We start from the raw sequence: 24,278 nt of genomic DNA, 5'->3' as shown, positions 1-24,278 counted from the left end.
GGGGGGATGTGGGGTGTGTGTAGGGGGGAGGAGGGGAGGGGATGGGGGATAAATGGTGATGGACGCAGACTTGACTTGGGGGGAGGTGAGCACACAATAGTGCACAGAGGATGTGTAGTAGAATTGGGCACCTGAAACCTGGATAATTATGTTGACCAGTGCCACCAAAATAAAGAAATTCATAAATAAATAAATTCAATTAAAAAAGAACACTAGCTATTATGATTTTTTTTCCCTGTGAAAACAGCAAGCCTGAGTTTAACAGAATGATATGTGTCTAACACACAAAGCCCTCAGGAAGTGCTTTTATTTGCATTAAACTCCTTGTTTCTGTCCCTCCCTGGAGTCCCTGTGTGGGGTAACTTTCTCCATTTCCCTGTCTCCTAAGGCAGTGGTCCCCAACCCCCAGGCCGCGGACCAGTACCGGTCCGTGGGCCATTTGGTACCGATCCACAGAGAAAGAATAAATAACTTACATTATTTCCATTTTATTTATATTTAAGTCTGAACGATGTTTTATTTTTTAAAAATGACCAGATTCCCTCTGTTACATCCGTCTAAGACTCACTCTTCACGCTTGTCTCGGTCACGTGATACATTTATCCGTCCCACCCTAAAGGCCGGTCTGTGAAAATATTATCTGACATTAAACCGGTCCGTGACCCAAAAAAGGTTGGGGACCACTGTTCTAAGGTTCATTCTTTCAGATGCAGAAGTGACACTGTAGCTGAGTATGCGAGAGGCCGCAGGGGCCTCCAAGGGGACGTTAACATTAAAGTTTGAACTCGCTAACATTAGCTGACTTGTCCACAGGTTTTTTTGGATTTTTTTTTTTTGAAGTCAGAAGCGGGGAGGCAGACAGACTTGCGCATGCGCCCGACCAGGATCCACCTGGCATGCCCACCAGGGGGTGATGCTCTGCCCATCTGGGGTGTTGCTCTGTTGTAACTGGAGCCATTCTAGTGCCTGAGGTGGAGGCCGTGGAGCCAAGGTCAGTGCCTGGGGCCAACTTTGCTCCAGTGGAGCCTTGGCTGTGGGAGGAGAAGAGAGAGATAGAGAGAAAGGAGAGGGGGAAGGGTGGCGAAGCAGATGAATGCTTCTCCTGTGTGCCCTGGCCGGGAATCAAACCTGGGACTTCCACATGCCAAGCTGATGCTCTACCATTGAGCCAACTGGCCAGGGCCTCCACATGTTGTTTTAATGAAACTAAGATGCCACACACTATATTGCTGAGTGAGTCAGGTATGAACAGTTGAGCCTGTGCACGAATGCACGTGAACAGTAACTAACCAAAGAGATGACACAGCAGGGTTAACAGGTGGTTCTTTCTGGATGGTATAATAGTTACTTTGTTTCGGTTATAACAAAGCCCCTATAAACTCAAACTCCCCTCGCCCAACCTCCCACTAGGGCAACATCTTCATTAAGCCTCTCCCTTGCCCAACCTCCTTAAGCAACTCCCCCCACCCTGGGAAGATTCTGAGAAATGTCCGTGGGACAAGGCCATCATGAGGGACCTGAGAGTTGGGAAAGGGAGACAGTCTGTAACCAAGGCAACAAACCAAGATATGCTAATCTGAGCATGTCCAGGTGAACCCAACCCTGTGCCAGCCAATGCCTGCAGCAACTCCTCTATCAGACACCCCTTCCCTGCACCACCGGGGTCTCAGCCCCTCTGTTTTGCAGATGCTTTAATAAACATCTTGTAAAACTCATCAGGCCTGTGCGTCCCTCCTTCAGCCAACCTAACTGTATTTTCTATCTTTTCCTACAACAAATATAAATAAGTAAGGAAAATTGATTTGGAATTTTAAAAAGTAGAGCGGTCAGGATTGTCAAGATCTAACATTTGTACGATTGGATGTGACTGCACACAGAATGTATCTGTTTACATGTTCTCGTCAGCGGGTCGGTCAGTGGGTCCGGTAATGAGGTACCACAGCCTCCAGCCTGAGGAAAAAAAGAGTATCAGCGTTATCTATTTACTTATTCATCAAATCCCTGCTCCCCAGGATGGGCCACATGCCAGGTGAAGTGTTAGGAATAAAACAGTAAGTTAGAGACCTTGTCATCTTGGTGGCAGAGGCTTGCAAAGAAGAGAAGCCACATCTTCAAAGTCAGAGGTTATCTGGCTTCCAGGCACTTCCAGACTCAGCTACCCGGGCCCCCCAGGCCGATTCAGTTTGAATGAAAAAGTCATTCAGGCGACTTTCAGAGGAGGCTGCAGCAGCCGAGGAGAGAGGTTATTGTAGCTGCTGGATGAGAGGAGTGAGGAGGGGCTGCAGGGATGAAGGGGGGTGTGGGCAGGGCCTGGACAGTGATGACCAGAGCAGATGGGAGGAGGGAAGCCTGCTGATGTCCCAAGAAAATACCGTGCACCTGCTCACAGGTGTGTCCGGTTTCACAGTGGTGTTCCACCTGGCCCTTGAAATAAAGCAGCAAGCTGTGCCAGGCATCCTGAGACACAGCTTGGTAAAAACAGCATTCCAAGTATATATACATGTATATGCGGGATATATATAGATATATATATGTAATTTATCCCAAGTCCCAAGCTCCAGTGCAGAGAAGGCTGCCAAACCTCAGGTGGCTCAAATGGCACTTGGGATGCGGAAGGCCAATAAGCAGAAAAACACCCCAACCCAGGGCCAGGACAGGTCCCTGGGACACATCTCAGCAACAGGTAATCCAGTGAGAACCCTCAAGGGATTGGCAGAGCCATGCGAGAGGCCTGTCCCCAGGCCAAGGACTATGGGAGCGGCCATGTGTGTCAGCGGGGGCTGAGGCAGCTGGTAGTCCTGGCTGGGCTGGATGAACTTGGAGGCATGGACGACACACCCCAGAGGACTGAAAGGGAACTGGAAGTGGCCATTGTCTCAGGTCAGTCGGCGTCAGAGGCTGGGATGGGAAGAAGAAGAGGAAAACAGTTCTTCATATGAAGTTTCAGAAAGGGCCACGCTCTCAGAAGTGGTCAGCAGCCCGGGAGCGGACTATAGGTCAGGCTGTGCCCAACAGCCGTGTGTTCTCTGACTTCACAGAGGGACACTGATGCCCGCTGCGGGGGAACGACCAGGCTCCGTGTCAGGAGCTGCAGAGAAGTAGCTGGACCCGCTGGGCCTTGAGGACCTCCCATCAGTGCACCTGCTGGTCCTGACCAGGCAGTGTGGACAGAGTCCAAGCGGGAGCAGCAGCCAGAGGCCCTGCTCAGAGCCTCAGGCTGAGAAAACCCCCGCCTGCTGCTGGCCCTTGGGGAGGAAGGGAAGTTGTTCCTCTGGGTCTTGAGGGCCCATGGACACTTGCTCTCTGTGCTGAGCCAGGGATAAAGAAAGCAGAAAGCAGGTAAATCAGGAACGTTGAGAAGACAGCATGGGGTCCGAACACATGCCCCTCTCGGGCTAGGGGCACTCACAGGTTCCCTAACAGTGGGCAGTGGGTGAGAGCCAAGGAGGTTCGCTGGCTTGTTTTGAGGGAAGAATCACTTGTTGGTTAACTTAAGAGAATGAAAGGCAGGACGATTCTATGAACACGAGTTCTATGGCAGCGCACATTGTCAATGTGAACAAACGGTTCCAGGCTCGAGCCCCCGGCACACAGTATGCGGTTTAACTGCAGGTGCAGAAGCACTTGGAAGAGACATCTGTTCTGAGACTAGAGCGATAAAAAACCAAGGAGGATTAGATCAAGCAGTGACTGGTCAGAGCTGGTGTTTGCTCAGGAACCTCGCATCACGTCCATGTGCTTCCAGGTGGACTGCCCCGGCCAGGCCACCACTGTTCTATCACAAAATGAAAAGACAAGACCAGAGGCAGAAAAATATAAGCGTTATGAGCCAAACTGAGGGCGCAGAACATCATGACACTGCCACTTGCAGCAGGGGGCGGCTTCATTTCTGTCCCGATTCCCGTCAGCTGCAACAACACGGAGGTAACAACACCATAGAGTTGTCGCAGAGGCAGGTTTAACGGCGGGTGGACCAGGCACGCACCCTGGGCTCCGACTTCTGAGGGGCCCCGTAACCCCCCACATGACACTTTTTTCTAATGGCACCCAGTTTGGTTTCATATGTGCAATTTTAACACTAATAGTACATAATATTTTTTATTTATTTAAAAATATGGTAACCTGACCAGGCGGTGGTGCAGTGGATGGAGCGTCAGACTGAGATGCAGAGCACCCAGGTTCAAGACCCCGAGGTCACCAGCTTGAGCATGGGCTCATCTGGTTTGAGCAAAGCTCACCAGCTTGGACCCTAGAACGCTGGCTCGAGCAAGGGGTCTGCTGTAGCCCCACGGTCAAGGCACATATGAGAAAGCAATCAATGAACAACTAAGATGTTGCAATGAAAAACTGATGATTGATGCTTCTCATCTCTCTCTGTTCCTGTCTGTCCCTGTCTATCCCTCTCTCTGACTCTCTCTCTGTCTCTGTAAAAAAATAAATAAAATAAAAATATGGTTAATGTGTATTTTTATTGTCCCTGTCTCTCTCTCTCTCTCTCTTTTTTAAGGGACCCAATATTTTCTTCTGTGCCTGGGGCCTCACTGACATTAATCCACCTCTGGGTCCTTGTGAGGACTCGTTTAATTAAATGAGTTTCTACTCATAAAATGCCTACAGCAGCGCTTGACACATGGCCAGTGAAATATAGTAAGTGATCCCTAAGATGCCATGTCTTGGTTAATATTACCATTTTTGTGTGTGTGTGTGTGTGTGTGTGTGTGTGTGTGTGGTTGAAAAGCTCATCTTTATTACTTTGTTGAGGTAGGAGGAGAGATGTGGCATGGTGAATCCAACAAGTAGCCAGTGAGGTTGGGTACAGCAATTATAGAGGTTCCTCATGCAAAAGAAAGCTCTCCTTATGAGGAAGGCTAGCTTTTCAGCTAGGAAATATGATCCTGGCGTCCTTTCTGAACGTCTTATTTTTCTATGACTCCATGATCTAATATGAGGGGGACCCTATTTTTTATATTGAGGTATAATTGACATACACATTATATTAGTTTCAGATATATAAGATACTGATTCAATATTTGTATACATTGCCAAATAATCACAATAAGTCCAGTTAACATCTACCACTTTTAAAACCTGCAAATCATTGCTGTGATGACAGTCTTAGGACATCTTTGGATTAACCATGAAAAAAAACCTAAAAAAAAAAAAACTGCAAATCAGTAGTCTTGGAGAAGGGCTTTTTTGCCTTGAGCTACCAGGGCGTTTTACGAGTTTCATGGACTTGCGTGTCTCAGTCTTTCCACAGGTCAGGGAATTCTAAGCTCTTATTTCTTTAAATTCCCTGGCTCCTTGTCTCTCCCTGCTCCTTCTGGTACAACACTCATTCACATACTTGCCCTTCTGATCCAATTTGATAGCTCTCGTCAGGTTTCTTCGTGTTCTAAAAATCTCCATTCTCTCTCCTTTTTGAATTGATTTCTATATTCCTAGTCCCCAAGTCCTTTGTCCTTCCTTCCACCCGGTCGCCCCCGTGACTGATGCTGTCTATTGGATTCTTCATCTTGTTTTTTAACTTCTTCACCAGAATTTCTCTGTGGTTCATTTTTATAACTTGTCTGTCAGTAAAGAACGCCTTCTGCTCGCTCATTTTATTCCTAAGTTCATGGACTTGTCTTTCTGCATTTTCTTGTAGCTTGCTGACTTTCTGCATGGCAGCTATCTTGAATCCTTGATCAGTAAGAGGGCAGTATTTCACACCTTTGAGTTCGGTTGCTAGAGAATAATCATTTTCCTTTTCCCATACCATATTCCCTTGATTTTTTTTCCCTCAGTGATCAAAATGTATGTGCTTCTGCTTTCGCATTTGAAGCAGCAGGTACCACTTGACTTGAGGTTTTACGTCTTTTGTTTCTTAGAATCCAGCATGCTATTAGAAACCTTTCTTCTTTTCTCCACAAGGCAGCACTAGAGCTCAAGTGTGTGGTCCCTCCTACCAGAGTGGGCTCCCAGGATGCACTCGGGAGTGCCCACAAGGGCCCAGCTGCAACGGGGGGGGGGGGGGGGGGAGCACGTGCGCTTGCTCAGCATCTGGGCCTCTGGGGTGCCCATGAGCCCAGGCACGGGACTGTCTTGTGGGGCACTCCCAGAGGTCTTGAAGCAGACAGCATCTGCCTCCTTCCCTCCCCTCCCCTCCCCTCCCCTCCCCTCCCCTCCCCTCCCCTCCCCTTCCCTTCCCTTCCCTCCCCTTCCCTTCCCTCTCCTCCCCTCAGTCACGGAGGCTCTGCCTCAGAAGTCCAGGTGAAGCTGGAGAGAACACAGGCCTCCCCCACTGTAACTGGCACACAACTGGAGCTCACTTACTATGTTTATTTTCCATTTCTCTGCTCCAGAGGTTGAGGCCAAGAGCCCAGCCCCTTGTCGCTAGCGTGGCCTTGGGGCGGGGGCCTCCTTGGTGAATTCCTCCTCTTTGCCTCTAAACCCAACTCTGTGCTGCTCTGATGGCAAGCTGAACTCTCCCGTCAGGCGGAGGCCAGACTCCCACAAAACCCCTCCTGCCCGGAGGTATCCATCCGGTTTCGCACTCTCTACGTTCCCTTCCCACGTCACGACAAGTGGCAGTGGGGCAGACATGCCTCTTTCAGAGCTGCAGCCCCCGCCAGGGCTCTGACCATGGCTTTCGGATGCATAGCTGGGTAGAAAGCTCCTAGGTGTCCTGGATAATGTGCAGAGGAACTTCTGTTCCATATGGATGTCCAACTAGTTATAATTATTTTTAAAAGGGGGAGAAGAAGAGGCACCACTCACGCTGTTAGGATGCTAACGTCACTTCCCTAAATCAAACTAAAAGAAAAACACAACAAACCTGTTGCCATCTGTATAATTCTGTTAAATTCATGGATTGAGAACTGACACCATGATGTTGAGCCAGCCTATGCAAAAAGATGACATTGTATCATCTGATTGGTTATTGCTTACAAATAGAAGAGCTATTATTGACTTTCGTATATTTTAATATCATTTTCTTTTACCAAATTTCTCTTATTGTAAAATTTTTATTGACTCTGTTGGTTAGTCTAGGTACATTTTTTTTAATCATCTAGAAAGTTCTACCCTTTCTTTTTCAATAATTGTCTCTAATTGTTTGCTATTGTTTGATTATGTTAGCTAACACTCTTACTCAACCTTAAAAACAAGAGTGGGAAAGAAGATAATGTCTTCTCTTTTACTTAAGCAGAAATGCTTCTAATTTTTTCCTATTAAATAAGAATCTAGCATTACCCATCAGTTCCTAGTTTATTAATGTGATTTATCAAGAATGAACATTAAATTTTACTGAATCTCTTTTTAGTATCTATGGAATGATCTTATCTTTCTTCTCTTTAATAGATTTTCTAATATGGAAAATTTGGGGGATGAATTACACTGGGGAACAATTTTTTTTTTCCATTTTCTGTTGCATGAGGTTTTAGAACTTTTTCTTTATTTTTTTCTGCATCACTGATTCCAAAGCTAAAATCCGTTTTTTGGTGCATGCTCTAGTTTTTATGCAATTTTAATTTCTTTTTGTTACAGTTAATGGCATGCATTGGTTTTTAAATTGAAGGTAAAGGGCAATGATTCCTGGATTGAACATAACCACAAGGCAATTAATGTTTTACAAACATCACTTTTACATAATTGTAGTTGTTTTTAAATGTAAAAAAATATTATCTGATAAAAACACCTTCTTATTTTGTTTTAAGATTGAATCATGGCTTCTTCGAGTACGGATAAATGTAAGAATAGTCCTGACACCTTCTGTTATATATGTGGCTATTACACACTTCAACATCAAAGGCACAATATTTCATCATTTGTGACACATGCATATATTGCCTATTTTCAAGTTCCCCTTGGCGATCAAGACAAGAATTGGGCTCCTCATATTGTGTGTCATAATTGTGAGGAAATGCTTCATGACTGGACAAAAGGAAAATGCAAAGGAATACCTTTTGGTATTCCCATGGTTTGGCGTGAACCTAAGGACCACAGCAGTAACTGTTATTTCTGTCTGATCCATACAAAGGGCATCGGCAAGAAAAAATGGCATATGACCACATATCCTAATATTCCTTCAGCAATATGACCTATCCCACACTCTGAAACACTCCCGATTCCAGTTTTCAATGGTTTTATTTCTTCTAAGGACGAAGAAAGTGAACGTGGTGATCAAGTGTATTTTGATAAGATGCATGAAGAAATGGTTGTAGAATCTGAAGGGTCTTCTTCTGATGCCAAATAGTCATTAACCCCTCAGCAGTTTAGCCAACCACAATTGAATGACTTAGTAAGTGATTTGAGCCTATCAAAGAAAGCAGCTGAGTTATTAGCCTCCAGGCTTCAAGAAAAGAATATACTTCACAGGTCAGCTAAAGTATCCCATTTCAGGAAGAGTAAACAATTTTTTGTGGACTTTTTTTCCGAAGACAAACACTTTGTTTACTGTCATGATATCAGTAGTCTTCTCAGCCAGCTAGGTGTTACCACTTACAGTCCAACAGAATGGTGGCTATTTCCTGACAGCTTAGAGATAGAAAGTGAACGTATCAAAGACTTTATGTAACTCGTTTTAAAAGAGAGGGAACCAGACCAATGTTGCCGAATGTTCAAAGGAGACATCACAGAACCATTAACTTCTAGGGAGCTGGGGATGAATTTTACAAATGGATGCAAAAGTGGCTCTGTCCCTCAGATAGCATGATCAGGAGGACCTTCCTGCTGTTGGCAATCTACACTGCAGAGCATTGTCGATAGTTCCAAGGACAGGAGCAAAGCCCTTTACAGAACCACGTGTGCTCCTGAGGGCTCCAGTCCACAGGAGGGATGTACGTCTGCAATGTCTGGCTTATCTCAAGGTCTTTCATATTTTGTTTTGTTGAACAAAAGATACTTGGTAATCGCTATAGAACCCAATTTCTTTTTTTTTTTTTTCAGAGACAGAGAGAGGGTTAGATAGGGACAGACAGACAGGAACAGAGAGAGATGAGAAGCATCAATCATCAGTTTTTTGTTGCGACACCTTAGTTGTTCATTGATTGCTTTCTCATATGTGCTTTGACCAGGGGGCTACAGCAGACCGAGTAACCCCTTGCTCGAGCCAGCGACCTTGGGTCCAAGCTGGTAAGCTTTTGCTCAAACCAGATGAGCCCGCACTCAAGCTGGCGACCTCGGGGTCTTGAACCTAGGTCCTCTGAGTCCCAGTCCGACGTTCTATCCACTGCGCCACCGCCTGGTCAGGCTACAACCCATTTTCTAAAATAGCAATTTTTAAAAAGAGGAGCAATTCTTGAAGGAATATCCAATTCTGCCTACACATGTGGGCGTATAACTTGGTTTCCTCTGGCAGCTGACATATACGCTAAAGCACTAGAACAACGTCTTGTTTCATGCCAGCCAGACACGGTGTGATGTCAGTTCCCAGAGCTGTTACTGCGCTCACACCGGCATCGGGCAGACACGGGGCCAGAAGGCAACCCTTGTCCTGTGGTGGAACCACCAATGTGGGCAATGGGGAGAGCAAGTTTCTGGGCACACATGTGACTTTATGTTCCAGGGAAGCCACCACTGGAGAGATGGGTGAGTAAATAAATAGGGTGGTGTTTCCCAAAGAACTGTTAGAGAACATCCATTCCACTTTGGGGTGAGTGAGGTGATTTGGGGGTTATGTGGAGATGTGGAGCCTCAAAGCATCGATTCACATAGTGATTCTGGTTCTAGGAAATCTCTGGGAATTAAAGGACATTTCCTGGCCCAAAACAAAAAGAGTAAAAGTTCCAGGGTTCACATTGAGGATGAAACAGGATTGGTTGGATGGATTTGGGATTCAAATGACAGGCAGAGTTTATGTGGAGAGGGGATGGTGTATGTTGGTTGGATCTCTGTGCATTCAGATGCAGGATGGAGGCAGAGTACAGGGAGAGAGAGAGAGAGAGAGAGAGAGAGAGAGAGAGAGAGAGAGAGAGAGAGAGAAACAGGACTTAGCAATGCAGACCTATGGCCTAACTGATTCTCCAGAATAGAAAAGAATTCCTCCAATCCGTGAAGTTGTCTTGTCTTCCCGCATACAAGTGGACACACCCCACAGAACCTACGAGTCAGTCAGGACAGTGAGGCTACGAAGAGGCAAGACCACCGGGGTAAGGTGTTCAGAGACTCATTTTCATAGACAGTTCAAAAATCAAAACACATAGCTACTTCAAAACAGCACTGGCGTTATATTTATCATCGGGCTTTTTTATTCAACATTATCTTTCTCTTTCTGTGCATGCGTGTACCTTATGCCTTTGAATAATTCTACTCAAATCTGTAGATTTATGTAGCAGTTTCCACTGATTCTGTGTAAAATGGCGTGCCTTTGAGTGACCCTTCTTCCTGAAGAATTATCAGCGGCCATGGTGGCGAACTTACTGTCACCCACCAGAACAGGGCACTGGCTGCCCCTCCGCTCTTGACTTGTTTCTGTGAGTGCCATGTTGGGCAGATCAATCTTAGTTTCATTTAACTAAAGTAATAAAAGTGCTGATAGAATTTTCCCCACAATGCTGGTTTTAATATAGCAGAGAGTTGAAGACTAAATCATGTGGGCAAATGAAATCAGGATGATTGCATTCAGACTTTCAAACATGTGATGTTTCCTTGATGACGGCCTTCTTTGGGATGTTTTAATCATGAACCCTCATTGTCTAAAAGGAAAGAAAACAGAATGCTGAATGCTGTAATGTAAATAACAGTGTTCGACAGTTCCGCCGGGGGCATTTCCACCCAGCATTCACATGAATGGTCTAGAACAGGGGTCCCCAAACTTTTTACACAGGGGGCCAGTTCACTGTCCCTCAGACCGTTGGAGGGCCAGACTATAAAAAAAATATGAACAAATCCCTATGCATACTGCACATATCTTATTTTGAAGTAAAAAAACAAAATGAGAACAAATACAATATTTAAAATAAAGAACGAGTAAATTTAAATCAACAAACTGACCAGTATTTCAGTGGGAACTATGCTCCTCTCACCAACCACCAATGAAAGAGGTGCCCCTTCCGGAAGTGTGGTGGGGGCCGGATAAATGGCCTCAGGGGGCCGCATGCGGCCCGTGGGCCGTAGTTTGGGGACCCCTGGTCTAGAAGAAGGAAAAAAAAACAATAAAAATATGATGTCTTTAGTCCGGGAAGGAAAAGAACTAGCCAGTCCCAAATATACTGCTCACAAAAGTGAGGGGATGTGTTATTGCTTCATACTCATTTTGAAATATCCCCTCATCTTTGTGAGCAGTGTAGGCGAACCATGAACTCTTTTTTTTTTTTTTTTTTTTTTTCCGAAGCCAGAAACAGGGAGGCAGTCAGACAGACTCCCACATGCGCTCGACCGAGATCCACCCAGCACGCCCACCAGGGGGCAATGCTCTGCCCATCTGGGGCTTTGCTCTGCCGCAACCAGAGCCATTCTAGCATCTGAGGCAGAGGCCACAGAGCCATCCTCAGTGCCTGGGCCAACTTTGCTCCAATGGAGCCTTGGCTGCAGGAGGGGAAGAGAGAGACAGAGAGGAAGGAGAGGGGGAAGGGTGGAGAAGCAGATGGGCGCTTCTCCTGTGTACCCTGGCCAGGAATCAAACCCGGGACTCCTGCACGCCAGGCCGACGCTCTACCACTGAGCCAACCGGCCAGGGCCCGAACAATGAACTCTTATGAGAGGCGGCGTCTGGGATGTTTTCTGGTTTAGGTATCATTCTCAATGCTGGAAATATGTAACAGCAGGCAATGCGCTGACTGAAGGATCTGTAACTTCCGCTGTGACCCACGGTCCCAGCTAAGCTTCATCGCTGAGGGTGGTGGCTGTCACACGTGCTTTGGGATGGCATGCGGACTTTCTGGTGGCGCAGGGGCATCTCCTGTGGCTTCTTCTCCCCTGGAAGAAGAGCCAGAGACAGAATGGCCGCGCCTGTGGTCCCAAAGGAGCAAGTAATGTAATCATTAGAAGTTTCACATCAGAGATGGGAAGAGGAACAAATGTCTAAATCTTGCGCAACAACCAAAAAGAAAGAAAGCTTTTCATTCAAACACACACAGTATCCCCGGTGAGCTTTCTGTAGAACCACAGCCCGAACAGGTGTGGGGTGGAGAGGGGGGCATGCCACAGGGTGTGGACAGTGACTGCAGAGTGTGGAGGCGGGGCATACAACCAGACGGCCACACTTGCCGAACCAGGAGTGGTTTCCAGCACATGGAAAGCAAAGCCTATGTCAGGGGTCTTCCTGGGGTCCCTTAGACTAAACACAGGAGGCCAGCACGTCTGTAGTTAGGCAGCTTGCCTGAGTCCCAAGAGCTCTTGAGGGAGCTTCTCAGGTGAACGGTTGGAGGTGCAATGATACTGTCAAGAAACAGGGCTTCCAGAGCGACAGCCCGCTCTGACCTTCGGTGGCTCAGGGGGCCTCTCTCAGTCCTCAGTCCTCTCTCAGCAGGACCAGCCTCTCTCCCTGTCGCCGTCCTCCAGAGGAAGGTCTCCACACAGCCAGCTTCCTCCTACTTTCTGTGCTGTGGGCCTGTGGCCGGGTCTAGTCATAGAATCCCTAGAAGCAGGAGAGGGAAACAGAAACCTCCGTGCCCTCGAGCGGCTCATTCTGGTAACGATGGCATCAAGGGAACAACTTCTCCGGCAAGTCGGTAGCAGGGGAGGAGCCTTCCAAGGTGAGGGGGTTTCTGAACTGCCACAGACCACAGCCACAGGCCGCTGACCCCCCAGGGCGTCGGTACCTTTGCTCCGCAGAGACTCTAGATGCGTCCACCATATCCCTAACGGACACGAATTTGCTTACACCTTGATTTTCGTCCTGGGAGAGTCCCATGTTCGACTTCTAGCCTCCAGGACTGTAAATTAGCACATTGTTGTGGTGTGATGTCACCAAGTTTGCGGTCCATCGTTAGAGCAGCAATACAAGCTTACAGGCTGCCCAATAACAGTGTCCATTACAGAACAGAAATCAGCCTGACCAGGCGATGGCACAGTGGATAGAGCGTTGGACTGGTATGTGGCGGACCTAGGTTAGAGACCCGAGGTAGCCAGCTTGAGCACGGGCTCATCTGGTTTGAGCAAGGCTCACCTCAAGCAAGGGGTTACTCGGTCTGCTGAAGGCCCACGGTCAAGGCACATATGAGAGAGCAATCAATGAACAACTAAGGTGTCGCAAGGAAAAACTGATGATCGATGCTTCTCATCTCTCTCTCCATTCCTGTCTGTCTGTCCCTGTCTCTCTCTATGTCACTGTAAAAATAAGTAAATAAATAATTTTTTTTAAATGGTGAATTTTGTTAAAAAAAAAAAAAAATCAGACACGTGGCGTCTTCACACAGCGCGTCACAGACAGAGCCTGAGGGAGGAATCGGTGCTGTCTAGCTGTTCCACACAGTTAGTGAAGGAACTGTCCTTTGGAACAGAAGACAGTGAGCCTGCTGCTACTACAGCCTCAGAGAGCTGTTGGAGGTGGTGCCACCCAAACGCGGTGGTCCTGCCTACGTAGGGTCCTTGGGCGTACATGCTGCTGAGAAACGTCTCTCTGTAAATTAACATCAAAGGGGCCCCGTGACAACTGGGGGCCAGCCAGCCGGCTCTTCTTTTGCTAAAAACAGACATTGCTTGTTCGCGCATAAAGGGGCCCTGGACAGGACGCATTCTCAGAAAGCGGCTGTTACCGCTGTTTGCATAGGACCTGTTGGGAGCTGGCTCGGAAACGCCTGTCCCAAGCAGCCCAGCAGAGGCAGCGTTTAGAGCAATTGCTTCTTTCCAGCACGATTGGAGGAAGTTTTTTCTGAGGATTGTTGACCAGGTGACTCAAATTCTCTCTGAGGAAACCATGAGCAGGTAAGTGCTTGGCCAGGAGCCACCCAGGACTTGGGTGATTGCGTAGGAATAGGTTTTCTGAAGAGCACTTAAAAGAAGGGTTGGATTTCGTTCCTTTAGAAGTAAAGGGATGATATGAAAGCTTAGACACGAATAAAATTTAGATATAGCTTGGGAAAGAGGGCATCTGTAGCCTAATATCTGTACAAAATATTTCCCGCACCTCCTAAGAAACCCTGCTGGGTCCTAACTTCAGTGACGTTCACGCTGTCCTCCGAGGTCACGTTCTCCGAGGGGCCCGGCACGGGACCCCAGGTGTTAAAATTCAGAGGGCGCACGCAGATGCTGCTCCCATCCATTTACACAAACTTCGTGTCACACGGCTTCTTGTCTTTAAGGAGCCCATGATGAAAAGGGCTACCATTTTTCTTTCACTAGCTTCTAAAACGTTCCATTCTGCTCCTGTCTCACGCCCATCCCTCCTTTACCAGGTTCTGTGTGCTAAACCTCGTACTGCCCGAAGGAACCAGCGTGCATCACTTGAACCTCACTCTTCTTGCCTATGAAACGGGGCTCCTAATGGCACCCGTTTGGTCAGGTCGCGTTGAGGGTTAAAGGGGACGGTGACGGCACATGGTCCAGCCTGAGCTGATTTCACATCAGGATGTTGACAAAAGAAAGCAGGCCAAGTTCCATATACATATCCCAGAAAATAGTCAGAAATAGCCCACAAATTAGAAAGGACGAAGAAGGACACTGATCTTTACGTTCGCCAGAGCTATATGCCATGACGGTTACATGCATATATGTTGTCAGTTCCCCCATCCGGTGAGGTAAGATCATGTTCCGGTTTACTGAGATATAACTGACACACAACATTGTGTGGGTGTAAGGTGTGTAATAGGATGATTTGATGTAAGGTTAGTTCACACATCTACCACCTCGCTTAAGTCCATTTTTTTATGGTGAGAACATTTCAGATCTCTATCCTCTTAAGCTAGTGGCTTGACATAGTAACAGCCCCCTCCTTCCATCCGGTCACATACTTACCATTCCTTTTTTGTGGTGAGAATACTGAAATTCACTCTTAACAACAGTATAGTAAAGGATAAGCTTGTTTGCTATCATCATCATGCTGTACATTGAATTCCCTCCCCCCCCCTTATTAACCATATAACTGGAGGTGTGCCCCCTTGGACTCTTGGACTAATTTCTTCCCGTCCTCCCCGGCTGCCCCAACATCTGGTAACACTGGCACTCTGTTTCTCTGAGTTTATGGTATTTAGATTCCGCATATAACCGATGTTCTACTGTATTTGTCTTTCTCTGTTTAACATATTTTGGGTGATCATAATCTCATAGTCCATCCAAGTTGTTGCGAATGACAGGATGTCCCCTATCTTGCAGCTGAATGACATTTCACTGTGTATGTATGTGTGTATATGCGTGTGCATATATGTGTGTGTGTGTATATATACCCCGTTTCTTTATCCACTCACCCACTGAAGGACGAACCCAGTCAGGGCACATATGAGAAGCACCCAGCGGGTGCCCAACAAAGTGGAACAATGACTTGAGGCTTCTCCCTCTGTCTCTGATTTTAAATCAGACGCTTGAAATGTGCAATGTGTTACATCACGATTATATCTCAATAAAGCAACAGAATCCACTTCACATACAAGGACTGCAGGGGAAGTTGGGTCCTCAGCGAAGGTGAAAATTATTGGCAAAGAGGAAATGAGAAGGAGCATTCGAAGAGAACAGAGGAAATGAGGCGTTTATGCAGCACAGACTGTTTAAATCCCACCGGACTCGACGGAAGGCTGAGCGGGGCACGTTGAAAGGGGCGGCCCCACTGCAGGGGATACAGGCAAAACGGGACAGGAATTGGGCGCTGACTGGTGACCCAGAAGCCTTGGATGTGTGGTAGTGACTGTGACGACTGTGACTACAGGGCCAGGAGACTGGACGGGGTCATTCTGGATGGCCCGTGGAGGAAGCGTGGTCACTACTGGAGCTCAAACACAGTAACCCAATTCACGTTTGACAGAAAAGTCTGTCTCCCCCATGCCACCCGCCCTGCAGCTCTTTCCAGCTGACATCTGTTTGGCTGCAGGATTTTCATTGTTGTGGTTTTGATTTTGAGGCATTGGGGGTGGGGGAGGGTTGATGTGGGTGTGTGGACCCCTCTCTGTGGCACTAATTCACTGGCACATCCACTGACTTCTTTTTTTTTTTTTTTGCTACCATTTGTATTCAAAAGGCAAAATACACAGTGACGGTGGAGTTTACAAACCTTCTTTGTTCACTGATGTAGGATAAGAACCTCGGTCTGCCGTGGGGAAGTGAGGAACAAACACCTCCTGGACATCCCTCTTCCTGCATCCCTTTTTCAGTCGACTCTCCTCCTAGCTTCTTAGTCCAGGGTCCCTGAAAGGTAACAGTTCTTGAGGACTTGCATATATGAAAATGTCTTCATTTTCTCCTCATAGGGATAGGCTAGTTTGGCTGGGTATACAAGCCTGTGTTGGAAATAACCACCTTGTTCAGAATGTTGCCTGCCGTGCCCAGTGTTTGTGTTGAGACACCAAACCATTTTGACTCCAGGGCTTTTGCAGGTGACTTGCTTCTTCAGCGGGGAAATTTGTCGCACCTCCTTTTTGTTCCCTTGGTTCTGGTATTTCACAGTCACGAGGCTTGGCATGGATATGTTTTCATCCACTTTTCCAGACTTTCCGGGAAACCTTTGACTTTGCACATTCATGTCCGTTCTGGAAGGGTTCTCAAATTATTGTAAATGGCTTCACCTGCTGTTTCTGTACACTCTCTCTATTATTCATATTTTAAACTTCCTAGACTGGTTTCTACTTTTCATCCTCTATGAGCAAGTTCCCTTCTCTTGGTTGTCTTCTTCTCGTTTTGTAAACATAACCCCAATCTCTTCCTCTAACCTTTTCTTCTTTCATTTCTCCCATGTTTTTAAGTTCCATGGCTACTCTTTGTTTTCTGAATTGTGTGTGTGTGTGTGTGTGTGTGTGTGTGTGACAGGGACAGAAAGAGACAGAGAGAGGGACATATAGGGACAGACAGACAGGACGGGAGAGAGATAAGAAGCATCAATTCTTTGTCGTGGGCACCTTAGTTGTTCATTGATTGCTTTCTCATATGTGCCTTGACTGGGGGGCTACAGCAGACTGAGTGACCCCTTGCTCAAGCCAGCGACCTTGGGCTCAAGCTGGTGAGCCTTGCTCAAACCAGATGAGTCTACCCTCAAGCCTCGGGGTCTCAAACCTGGATCCTCCGCATCCCAGTTCAACACTCTATCCACTGCACCACTGCCTAGTCAGGCTGAATTCTATTTTATTCCATTCCGTTCCTGTATCATGCAGGCAATATTTCTGTTATCTCTTTGTGAGACTGATTTTCTTTCTGCTGAATTGTTGCCAGTTCCTGTTTTGGTTGTTACCTCCTCATGTTAAAAGCCTGGGGAAACTGACTTATGTTCAGGAGGATAAGACTAAACTGCAGCCAGGACACTGGGTGGGGCAGCTTTGGGAAAAGAAAAAGTAAGAATCAGGATTCCCACTTTTGGGTACTAAAGCAGTGTCTGTGTAGGCATCATTGATTAGGCATCAGGTCAATTAATCCTCGTGTGTGTGTGTGTGTGTGTGTGTGTGTGTGTGTGTGTGAATGATATCCATTTAGAAACCTCCTTTTTCCTTTTTTCCAAGAATAAAATTTCACACGTCTGCCAGGCAGAGCCAGGACAATTGCCAGGCAATGTGAAGTGGCTGCAGGAGTGCAGGTGTTTCCAGGAGAGAACAGAAAAACAGTGGAAGACATTATTCACAAATGATTCGAGAAGAACCATTCGGAACCGGAACACATCAACTTCCAGCATGGAAGGCTCCACAGAAAGTCCAGAGGAGGAGTGAATATATAAATATATAACTGTACCGAGCCCCTTCAATAGCTTTCACGCAGGCTGGCCCGTCCCCAGTGTCCAAGGGGCCTGGTACTGCGCCCGGGCCCTTGAAGGATTCTGCCATGTCATCCTCACAGCTAATATGGTCGGGGGCTTCTTGGGTCTGCCACATCACTTATTTGTAGATCTGCTTTCGAAAATCCCACAATGTGTTGACATTTTCTCCCTTCCTGTTACCCCCTTTCCAGACAGTTCCTGTGTCTTAGAAATAAAAACTATGCAGTAGACTTAATGGAGTTTTAGAAAGGGTGAAATTAGAATTAAATCCACGTGTTCAAGCTGCCCTGTTAACCCGCAGCTCCTCTCTATTCTTTTCTGGTTGTCCTAACAAGGAGAGGGGGGAGGTTGTAGGGTTGAGGACTGGGTCGATTGTGAGTTTAAACGGCCAACTTTTAAAGCACAATCAGGTATTAAAACTTGACAAATTGTAATTGTAAGTATTTTGAATGACAAGGCATATATATTTTTAAACCTGAGATATAAATTCGAAGTGCTATAAAAGAGATACTGTGATATATACAGACAGAACATTAGAGATGATTTAATCACAGACAGCCCCAAGTATTCTTTAAACCTCGGTTTCCGGGGCATGTTTTCCGGGTGACAGTCCTAGCATCCAGCACCATCGTGAATTCTTTAGACTGAATAGAAAGCTGTCCCCCTTGATATTATCATCCTATGGTAACAGCAGGCATTTCAGGGTTGATGGCGAGTCATTCGGATTGATGAATATGCCGATTCAGTTTTAAAGAAGTCTAGTTGACCTCACTTAAGTTACCTGATGTCATGAGTCAACTAAAGACAATATTTAGCTCTCAACAGTCTCTTTTATTGTGGTTATAGAAACTCTTCTCACTTTGAACTTAAAATTTAATTGTGGAATCGTAAAATAAATGTTGTCTTTTTCTGAATTCACTAATGAATGTGAAGGTTAAAAACAAAAATGGTATTCAGCCTTTAACTATGAATTTTAAATTTGAGGTGTTAAACTGCATAGAATCACAGTCATATTGTACAGGTGTCCCATAATGCATTGCTACAACAACAGCAAATTTTATTGAGAAATCTAAGCAAATATTGCTTTTAAATTACATATCTTCTAAAAGTAAAGCACATGAGAGTAAGTTATAAAGAATATTCAGTTCTTCTATAGTAAAGATCAATAACTTTTTTTGTTAAAAATTATTACTTGAGCCTGACCTGTGGCAGCGCAGGGGATAAAGCATTGACCTAGAATGCTGAGGTTGCCGGTTTGAGACCCTGGGCTTGCCTGGACAAGGCACATATGGGAGTTGATGCTTCCTGTTCCTCCCCCTTCTCTCTCTCTCTCTCTCTCTGTCTCTCTCTCTCTCTCTTTCTCTCTCTCTCTCCCCTCCCTAAAATGAATAAAAATCTTTTAAAAAATTTTTAAAATTATTACTTGAATATTTTGGGCAAGTGGCTTAAATCATTTTATTTAACTTGAGTTTACCTTCAAAAACCAATAGTTGGTTTTCTTTTCTATAAATCAATAGATTATCTTCATTTCTGGTGATTTTACCTTTAAACAAGGAATGAAAAGAAAAGGAGGCCCAGATGTTTCCCTGACAACAAACACAGGCTTCCCATCTCTGCCCGAAGAGTGCCTTGTTTCTCTAACTACATCTAGCGTATAGTCTAGTACTGCCTTTATTGGACCCTAACACTAGTTTTCAGTATTATTTTTGCACTCTTACAAATAGCTAGAATACACAGAAAGACATTATAATAAGCAATTCACCTCCCAAATCAGTAGCGAAAGTATTTTTCGTAGACTGAAGCAACAGAATATTGAACTCGTCTCAAACATGAAGAAACAATTGAGTGTCATGGTTAGGAGGGCAGGATCTGAAGTCATTCACTGAGCACCTGCTGGACATGAGGGTGAGCAAACACAGACCTCCGCAAGACTTCCAGCTGGCGGCCTGTGTTCTGTTGTTGGTAGAATTAAATAGAAGTTTTTGCCTTTTGTGGCAGGGACGTATGTGTGTGTGTGTGTGTGTCTGTGTGTGTGTGTCTGTGTGTCTGTGTGTCTGTGTTTCTGAAGTTAGAAGCGGGGAGGCAGTCAGACAGACTCCCGTGTGTGCGTGACCGGGATCCACCCGGCATGCCCACCAGGGGGCAATGCTTGACCCCTCTGGGGTGTTGTTCCACTCTAACCAGAGCCATTCTAGTGCCTGAGGCAGAGGTCACAGAGCCATCCTCAGCGACAGGACCAACTTCACTCCAGTGGAGCTTTGGCTGCAGGAGGGGAAGAGAGAGACAGAGAGAAAAAAGAGAGGGAAGAGGGGAAAAGCAGATGGGCACTTCTCCTGTGTGCCCTGGCCTGGAATCGAACCCAGGACATCCACACGTTGGGCCAACGCTCTACCACTGAGCCAACTGGCCAAGGCCTGTGGCAAGGACTTCTGCCTTGGGTTTGGCCAGACTACCTGCTGCTCCCTTTATATCATACACAGAGATCTCACTATTCAGATTCTCTGTCTAAACTCTGCAGGCATTAGGCTTTGTGACCTCTGAGCTAAGAAGTCAGGTGAACTTGGGCTTCAACCCCAACTCTGCTAGGCACTGTGTGACCCTCGACAAGTCAATTTACAAGTCTAACCCTCTCTTGTCTCTCATGTAAAATGGCAATGATGAGAGTACCTACTTACAAATTGACAGTTATAAAAGTGATTACAGGGATGTAAAGTGTAGCACAGGGAATTGGTAACATTGTAATAACTGCCCAGTGTCAGATGGGTGCTAGACTCATTGGGGTGAACACTAAGTAAGTATATAAATGTGTGATTACCTGAAACTAATATACTATTGTATGTCAACTGTAATTGAAAAATAAATGCAAAATGATAGTATCTACTTCAGAGCTATGAGGCATAAAAATAAGATACCAGATATAATATTTAGCACATAGACCGGGTGTATAATTATAGGTAGTATACTTCTTGTTTAATAATGAGCAGAAGCTGCGTGTCTTTTTTTTTAATGAAGATTATGCTTTGAAAAATTAATCTTTAAGTAATATCTAACCACAATGTCCCATTTTTCACTGTAATTTCCCCAACTATATGGTAGAGGGGCTATCTTGCCTAGGACATTTCTCAATGAACTAGAGAAGTTCAGGAGGAATATTAGGCAAATGACATAAGGTATTGACAGAGATGATATCTATGCCCGTTAACTGAATTTATTTCACCCAGAGTAACCCAGTAACCGTAACCCCTGCTTCCTAAAACAGTCTATCAGACCATAAAATATGCTTTAGCCTGACGTAGACGGAAAGTACTGATGTAGCGTCTGGTTGGTAGTGAGTTTGGTCTAGGAGGATTACAAAAATAATTTTATTTCACCCTGACATCATTCCTTTGAAATAGGGATGGGAGGACTTCAAACTGAACCTCAGACAAAAGAAAAGATCTCAAGGTACAGAAAGGGTAAAGGGCTTTGAATGTGCTTGAAAAGTAATGGCCTGAACCTGACCTCTGTCACCACCTCATGGATCAGGCTCTGCTGAGGAGGCTCTGCTGTCTCCTCTGAGGGCAGAAAGAATGATTTTGATGTTGGAATGCAGAGATGAAATTGGAACCTAACACCGCTTAATTAATAATGAATACAGCCCTGGCCAGTTGGCTCAGTGGTAGAGCATCGGCCTGGCGTGCAGGAGTCCTGGGTTCGATTCCTGGCCAGGGCACACAGGAGAAGCGCCCATCTGCTTCTCCACCCCTCCCCCTCTCCTTCCTCTCTGTCTCTCTCTTCCCCTCCCGCAGCCAAGGCTCCATTGGAGCAAAGTTGGCCCAGGTGCTGAGGATGGCTCCATGGCCTCTGCCTGAGGCACTAGAATGGCTCTGGTTGCAACAGATGGGCAGAGCATCACCCCCCTGGTGGGTGTGCCAGATGGGCAGAGCATCACCCCCTGGTGGGTGTGCCAGGTGGATCCCGGTCGGGTGCATGCGGGAGTCTGTCTGACTGCCTCCCCATTTCCAACTTTGGAAAAATACAAAATAATAATAATAATAATAATAATAATAATGAATACAGTAAGTATTTGTTGACATCTCACCATGATAGGGCCAAGCATAGCTTCAGACGCTTGAGACATAAGGGTCAACAACTTGGGTCCCTGCTCTTGTAGAGCTTCTAACTTTTCAGTTAAGAGGAACAGAAATAACCAAGTATATTTAAGTGTAAGGTTAATTTTCAGATGGTGAAAAGGCTACAAAGAAAATAAAACAAATTAATAAAAAGTGGCTGCCAAAGGAGTATTGTCAGCAAGACAGCAGAGTAGGAGCCCTGGACCTTCCTTCCCCCACCTCCACCATCCCCCCACAGACATCAATTCAGCAACAAGTCATGAGCAAGTTACCTTTGTGAGGAATCTATAAGATAAACAAAGGCACTGAGGCCAGCAGGGAGGTTTGGGAAACCCTCTAGCCAGCAAGGCTGCCCCAGAGAACTGCCACATGGTCAAGAAGAGATGTCCCTGGACGCCAGCCCCTCCCAGAGTGGGGAAGAGGTTGATTCACACCTTCAGTACTCCACTTGGGGGACTCTTCAGAGGGCTAGCTCCTGTCTTGCAGACACCAAAACAGAGAGTCAAGAAAAAATAAAGAATCATGCAAAGATGCTCCACAGGAACAAGATAAATCTCAAGAAACTGACCCTAATGAAGCGGGGTTATATGATTTACCCAACAGAGAATTCAAAATTACTGTCACAAAAATGTTCACCGAGGTCAAGCTAGCAATTAATAAACAAAGTGAGCATATCCACAAAGAGGTAGAAACCATTGAATGTACCAAGCAAAAATCATGGAGCAGAAGGACACAATAACCAAAATGAAAAATTTACTAGAGCAGTTCAACATTGGACTAGAATCAGTGGAAGAAAAGAAATCTGCAAACTCAAAGGTAGGTAATTGGAAATATGCAGCAAGAGGAAAATAATGTAAAGTATAAGGGACTTATAGGACACCATCATGGTTACCAATATACACCACTAGTAGATTCCCAGAAGAGGAAGAGAGAAAGGACCAGAAAGCTTATTCAAAAGGCATCAAATAAGTCACCGAAAAAATTCACACCGAGATACATTATAGATTTGCTGCATAGAAGGGAACCACCTCCCCATAGAATGTTATTGAGTTTTTCAGCAGAAGGCTTGCAGGCCAGCAGAAAGTAGGATGATACATTCATACATTCAAAGTCCTGAAAGAAAAAGCTGCGAACCAAGAATGGTATAGCCAGCAAAACTGCCCTTCAAAAGTAAAGGAGAAATAAACACTTTCCCAAACAAAAGTTGAGGGATTACAACTCCACCAGACCTACTTTACAAGAACACCTAAAGAGAGTTCTTCAAGTTGAAAAGACACTGAACAGAAATAGGATAGTATAAGAAAGTATCAATATAAAACTCGATGATAAAGGTAAACCATACAGACAAATACAGAATACTGTATCACTGTAATGGTAGTGGGTAAATCATTTTTAATTTTAGTATAAAAGTTAGAAGACAAAATATTAAAAATAACTATAATTAAAAATATGTTAGAAGATTACTACACAAAAGGATGTAAAATGTGGTAACAATATAATAAAGTGGGAGAGGGCGCTTAAGCATAGTTGTTTTGGTTTTGGTTTTGGTGGGGGTTTTTTGTATTTTTCTGAAGTTGGAAACAGGGCGGCAGTCAGACAGACTCCCACATGCGCCCAACCGGGATCCACCCGGCATGCCCACCAGGGGGCGATGCTCTGCCCATCTGGGGCATTGCTCTGTTGCGACCAGAGCCATTCTAGTGCCTGAGGCAGAGGCCATGGAGCCATCCTCAGCACCAGGGGTCAACTTTGCTCCAATGGAGCCTTGCCTGCAGGAGGGGGAGAGAGAGACAGAGAGGAAGGAGAGGGGGAGGGGTGGAGAAGCAGATGGGCGCTTCTCCTGTGTGCTCTGGCCAAGAATCGAACCTGGGACTCCTGCACACCAGGCCGACGCTCTACCACTGAGCCAACCGGCCAGGGCAAGCATAGTTTTTAAATGCAATGGATACAAACAATTGGAAAGACATTCAGTATTCACAGATTAAAAGACTTGAGACTTTCTGGCCCTTGCCGGATAGCTCAGTTGCAAGAGCATTGTTCCAAAGAGCACAGATTGACAGTTCAATTCCCTGTTAGGGCACATAGAGGAACAGATTGATATCCCCCCCTCTCTCCCCCCTCCCCCTTTCCTCTCCCTCTAAAATTAATAAAATAAATGTTAAGAAAAAAAAAGACTTAAGAGTTTCTAAATGGCCGTGTTACCCAAAGCAATCTACAGATTCAAGATACTCTCATCAAAATCCCAAAGGCAGAAATAATCATTTTTTTAATCTCTAAAATATGTATGCAACCACAAAAGACCACTTATAGCCAAATCAATTCTGAGAAAGAAGAGCAAAGCTGGAGGAATCACACTT

The 24,278-nt window shown here is 45.7% G+C and overlaps 1 non-coding gene across 1 annotated transcript; it reads left to right on the top strand.

Moving 5' to 3' along the window:
• The first annotated feature begins 5,098 nt into the window (after window positions 1-5,098).
• Window positions 5,099-5,171, top strand: LOC136321150 (small nucleolar RNA SNORD58). The gene has a single exon (XR_010728441.1). It is a non-coding gene; the product is annotated as a small nucleolar RNA SNORD58 (small nucleolar RNA).
• The last annotated feature ends 19,107 nt before the right edge of the window (window positions 5,172-24,278 follow it).

The sequence above is a fragment of the Saccopteryx bilineata genome, chromosome 1 (genome assembly GCF_036850765.1).
Source record: "Saccopteryx bilineata isolate mSacBil1 chromosome 1, mSacBil1_pri_phased_curated, whole genome shotgun sequence".
Classification (NCBI taxonomy): Eukaryota; Metazoa; Chordata; class Mammalia; order Chiroptera; family Emballonuridae; genus Saccopteryx; species Saccopteryx bilineata.
Note: the sequence above shows the minus strand (reverse complement) of the source record. Positions and strands in the feature narration are given on the sequence as shown.